This window comes from Hibiscus syriacus, unplaced genomic scaffold, assembly GCF_006381635.1.
Source record: "Hibiscus syriacus cultivar Baekdansim isolate YM2019G1 unplaced genomic scaffold, ASM638163v2 tig00110963_pilon, whole genome shotgun sequence".
In the NCBI taxonomy this organism is placed as follows: domain Eukaryota; kingdom Viridiplantae; phylum Streptophyta; class Magnoliopsida; order Malvales; family Malvaceae; genus Hibiscus; species Hibiscus syriacus.
Window position 1 is genome coordinate 712,342 of NW_024062936.1, and position 5,530 is coordinate 717,871.

At 36.1% G+C, this 5,530-nt stretch overlaps 1 pseudogene; it reads right to left on the reverse strand.

Moving 5' to 3' along the window:
• Positions 1 to 861: 861 nt before the first annotated feature.
• On the reverse strand, positions 862 to 5,045 carry LOC120148600 (annotated as a pseudogene).
• Positions 5,046 to 5,530: the final 485 nt, after the last annotated feature.

A 5,530-nucleotide genomic window follows, 5' to 3' on the forward strand; every position in this document is an offset into this window, starting at 1 on the left:
TAGTGGTGCTTAAGTGATATGAAGCTGGAGCGCAAAAGGCTAGGTATGAATTCATTGGAGGGAGATCTTAGTATACAATTTTAGGTCGTTTTGCGAAAGATGATTCACTGCATCTGATAGTGTTTTCAAATTTTATCTTTCATAATTGAGTAGCTTTTCATTCTTTAGTAGAAGTGTTTATTATTGACTGGTGATATCCGATAACTTCAGTGTGGTGAGGATCCAAATGAATCCATTGTGTTTCTTCTACAGGTCGAGAAATTTAAGTTTGTGATGCAGTGTCCATTTGTAGAAAATGATTTCAAGAAAAAGGACAACTTTTTGGAGACTTTCCTATACAAGAACCATTTTCGCACGTTATCTTGTATTCTTAGGGAGTCTATCCTTTGTTGATCACTTTACTAAGGGATCGATTCTTTCTGTTTTGTTTTGGGTAAAAATTGTTTCAGTTTTCGTTGATGCAAAATTCGTTTAATTTATTTTGTTTGAAACAAATATTGGAAAATACCAAAATCATTTTTTTTCTGAAAAGTCTCTACTTATTAGATGACAACATGAGCTTGACCATTGAAAATATACCTCCTGGTCTCTGGTTGTGGAAACTCATCCTGATCACACCTCAAAGAGGTTTGATGGATAGGGACAAGAGAAGTGAGTGCAACCTTTACTTCTTACCAATTTCCCAGAGCTCATCAGAACAGTGAAGTGAATTAAAAAGAGTTAAACTGGTAGCTAATAGGCGCTTTAAGCGTTAATGTCTTGAGAGCTAAATTATTTAATTTCTTACTTTGTTTACTCTATTAAAACAACGCTTGACGTTTAATTGACTTGGGGTTTTCTCACAAAATGAGAAGGGAGACAAAACAAAAAGGTCCTCTCTATGCTAAACCATTTTCATGACTGCTAGAGGGTCTAACAGGGTTAGTCAAACGTTTGCAACTTGCCTACAAATCTCATCATGGTTGAGGCTTCCATGAAGCTGAGATGTCTCCCACTGCTTCCCCTACTGTGAGATAGACTGAACTCGCTCCAAACGACTCTAAGGCTTTCGACTGATGCAATTTCTCGATCACACTTCCCACTGGATTTACCAACACTAGCTGAAAATGACCAAAAAACCAAAGGTGTCAAAACCTCATCCTAATGTTTGAAGTGAAATTTCATTGGACAAACATTTACCTGAAGTGATCTTTTCTCCAATATCTTTCTTAGTTCACATAAAATGTCGATGCCACTTGTATCAATTGCTGTGACAGCTGATAAAATTCATTCTGTTAGCCAAATACAGGGGATATTTTTTTTGGGTACAAAAGATGGCGGCTTTATCTTACCAGTCATGTCAATAATTATACATTTTAAGTTGCTTTCATGGTTTTCATTAATCCATTCTTCCTCCTCTCGAATCCATCTTAACATCCTATAACAAAAGAGATTCCTTCAGTCAGTCAACCGTTTGCTGAACAAGATGCTGTATTATAATCTGCTGGACTGATAAAACATTTCAGCCTGGCAATCTATCATATGGCTTCTTGGACTATCAATGGTAAGATTGACGTTTATGGAGTTACCTTTCTTGTAGATAAGTTGAATTTGCAAAGTACATTGGAGATTCGATTGCCAGTATGAGGAATGAAGGGACCCTTGAAGCTTCTTTGTATCTGTGGAGGTTTTGGTATATCTGTGTTCGTGGAATATTTCCTAATACCACAGTGTTTGGCCTGGTGACATGCAAGAGAATCTTGAATACAGAAACTCCAACCTGCAATTCAGGCACCCGTTGAAATTTTTTGTTACTTGTTATTCTATGTTGTTGCTTTCAACAATACAAATCTAGGAGAAGATGAGATGAAAGTAGTCACTTGGAAAAGTTTAAAAATGCTTACTGCAATGGCAAGTCCCAGAGGAACAGAGATGAAAAGAACCCCAAAGAAGGAAGAAACACACGCCAAGAAATCAAGTTTATCAACTTTCCACAGCTTGTATGCCCCCTTGTAATCAATAAGCCCTATCACTGCTGTTATGATGATGGCTGCTAAGATGACATTAGGGGTAATAAAATAGTGGCATCAGGAACAGCAAAGTCACAAGCACAGCTGCAGCTAATACTATGTTAGAGACTGCTGTTTGAGCTCCAGCGTTGTAATTTACTGCAGATCGAGAGAACGATCCTGAAAAAGACATGTCAAATAGATTAGTTTGGATGCAGTAAAGTATGTTTTCATATTGGAAGTATTACGTGAAAGAATCAACACCTGTTGTAACATAACACGAAGTGCAAGAACCAGCCATGTTCATGAGACCAATGGCCATCATTTCTTTGTTTCCATCAACTTGGTAGTTCTTTAAAGAAGCAAATGTCCTTCCCACGGCAATCCCTTCCTGAAAAAGCATTATAATCCATCGGGATATTAGATCGAGAAATCATACAGAAAATAGATATCAAGAACATGGTGGAAGTCCCATGCAAATCCACAATCATTTACTGGTAAGATAGGCCATCCATAAGATGTTTTGGAATATTATGTTTTATGTTGTCCAGTAATGTTCAGTAACAAGGGTTTCAGTTATTGAATAAGATACCAATGACAGTTCTGGTTAAAGCTTACAGTGAGGGACAGGATCCAGTTACAATTCCAGTCTTGATAGCTAAAGCCAGATGTTGGCCATTGAAGTATAGCATGTTCAATGATGGTGGATTCAAACCCTTTTGCAAGTGCCCAATCTGTGAAATATAATGGGAAAGACACAACTTAGATTTGGAGAACTTTTTCAAAAAGGTCTTTACTTAAAAGTAGAGAAAAGAATTATTACTTACGTATGAGATTCCATGAGCTTTTGATCTAATGCAGAAGACTAAGATCGTTGAGAGAATTACGGACGTTAATGGGGCAGCTGCTGATACCCAGAAATGCTTTGGTTTTCTCATGCTCTGCGCCAAAACTTTTAAACATCAAAATTTTTAAAGAACTAAGCTAGAATCTGGACAAACTTTTTGTTGGTAAAATAGAGATGCTTACAATATGTCTTGCTGTCAACATAAAGAACAGGAAGCCAAATCCCATTACAATAGTTTGCCAGGACCACTGTAGATGATTTTAAACCAATATTACACCGTTAGATAATTTTGTTACTTTTCGAAAGTAGCATGTCTTTCTCTACATGAAAGCATGCATAATGTGAATAGAAGGCATCTCATATGTATAAAAGGCACATGCCTTGCAGTCGCTGATTCTGTGGTTTAGTTTATAGGATCAAATCAAAGGGATAGTTTTTCATTAATCAAAATCATCCCAAGCAATGATTATGGAAGCATTTGTAAATTCCCCCTTTCTAAAAGAATAATCACTGGTTTTTGGTCAAAAAACAAGAACATCACTTCCAATATGCTACAGTGACTAACACCTAGTTATTTTAAAAAAGAAGAAACTGAATAAAAGGAAGTTTAAATTTCTTTCCCCTGCTGTATCCACTTACCTCGTTTTTGTGCTCAAATACAGAGGTCATAACAGGTATGATTTGCATCTTGTTTGTGAAATGAACTATTCCAAGCAACCCCTTTAGCTGTTGTAATGACACAATGACTGCTGCACCCGCCATGAATCCGAGAAGTGTTGCCTTCGATAGAAAATCGATAACAAAGCCTAACCTGTAAATCAAAACCAGAATCAATTAAAATCCTAATACAAAAAAGAAGCAGCTTTTGTTTCTATATTCCATTATGTTCAAGAATTCTTATTTTCTGTAAATGATGATCAAGGTTAAAGAATACCCATGTTTGATGGATACCAAGGCAGAATCAATATGCATGTCACACTTTGTTCCAGAGTGAAGGAATCTTAAAGCTTGTTATATTTTCGACTTTAGAACTTTAAAAAGGGTACCTTAACAGACCCAAAGATGAGTGGAATACACCAGCAAAGAAGGTAGCAGTGAAGGCCAATTGAAGGTAGAGAATTGGCTCATCAGTAGGGGAGACACTTCCACTGAGCATTGTGCCCATCACTAAGGATGCAATTGACACTGGACCAACAGCAAGATGCCTTGAACTTCCTAGGACAGAATAAATCAGTGGGGGAACGAAGCTTGAATCTGCATGAATTGATAGAAATTCATGTCAATTAAATTTTTTATTTTTATTTATCTAACATTGCATCCAACTTGGAGATAAGAGTTCTTTTGGTACAGATACTAACATAAACCGATGATAGGTGGCAAGTTTGCAAGCTTGGCGTAACTGATTCCCTGCAGTCCATCAAAACAAAATAGATTACCATAAAAGAATAAGGAGGTTTTTTAAAATGGAAGAATTTTGATTTGATCCAAAACATAATTTACTGCCAGATTTGACATACAAAATGGTGGGGGGTCATCTTTAGATAAGTTCTATACAATTATTTTATCAAGAAAAATGTAAACGAAAAACAAAAAACCATTTCACATAAGCCACACATTCAGCGGTAAACATTCTTTTTTCATAGGCCATTCTGACGATCTTAAAGAAACTGGAATATATTCAGAAGTACGTCCACTAATATTCATTAGTGAACAAAAAACTCATGAATAACCATGAGAGAGTGGTTTAGTGTTGACAGATTATTTTACCTGTGGGATTGCAAGGCTAGCAATGGTGAGACCAGAGATGATATCAGACCTAAACAACCGGAGATTGTAGTCAAGACCCCACTGGCATATTGGAAACAAAGACTTGACTCCCAGAACCAGCTTCGTAAACCACGTTTGGTTCTTGAACCCGTTGAGAGGATCATCGGGGAAAAATATCTCCGAAAGCCTGTGTTTGAGCTTCTGGAAAGTGGTCTTCTTCGGTGGCATGCAAACACTGTGTACCTCCATTGATGCCGCCTCCGGTGCTGGCATTGGTATCTCTGTAGAAACCTTAACGGTTGTGTTTCCAGTATGGCCAAAGAAATCTTCAACCCTGTTGGAGTTTAAACCCATTTCCCTTCCCCTTTTTGTTTCACCAAAAACTGGAACTTGAATCAAAGAGGCTTTTTCTTATTTTTCTGGGTGATGGTTTGTTGGTGGATGAAGGATGTGCAATGGCTCTGAATTTATAGACAAGTTGAACTTGGAAGGGTATCTCATAGGGTAGTATGGTGCAGTTTGTTGCTATTTGCTTGACTAGGCTAGTTTAGTCCTTCTCTCGTACTTATCATTTGGAGCTTTTTAGAAAATGAAACAGACTGCATTCAGAATTTAATGTATTTACTAAAATTAAATAATGAGGCTAATTAGACATTAATATTAGGGTAATTTATTGCCTAAACTGTTAGTTTTAGTTTGTTTTAATACCTAAACTTTTATTTTTTTTCCAAAATCATACATAATATTTAGTTTTTATTTCATTTAGTACCCACCATTAAAATTTTAACGCATTTAATACTTAAACTATCAGTTTTGCTCCATATTAGTACATAAAATTTTAATTGTTTTTCAAAATTTAAAGTTAAATTTTGAAAAATGATACTACAAAAACTAAACATTAAGTATGATTTTAAAAAAAAATTGAAAA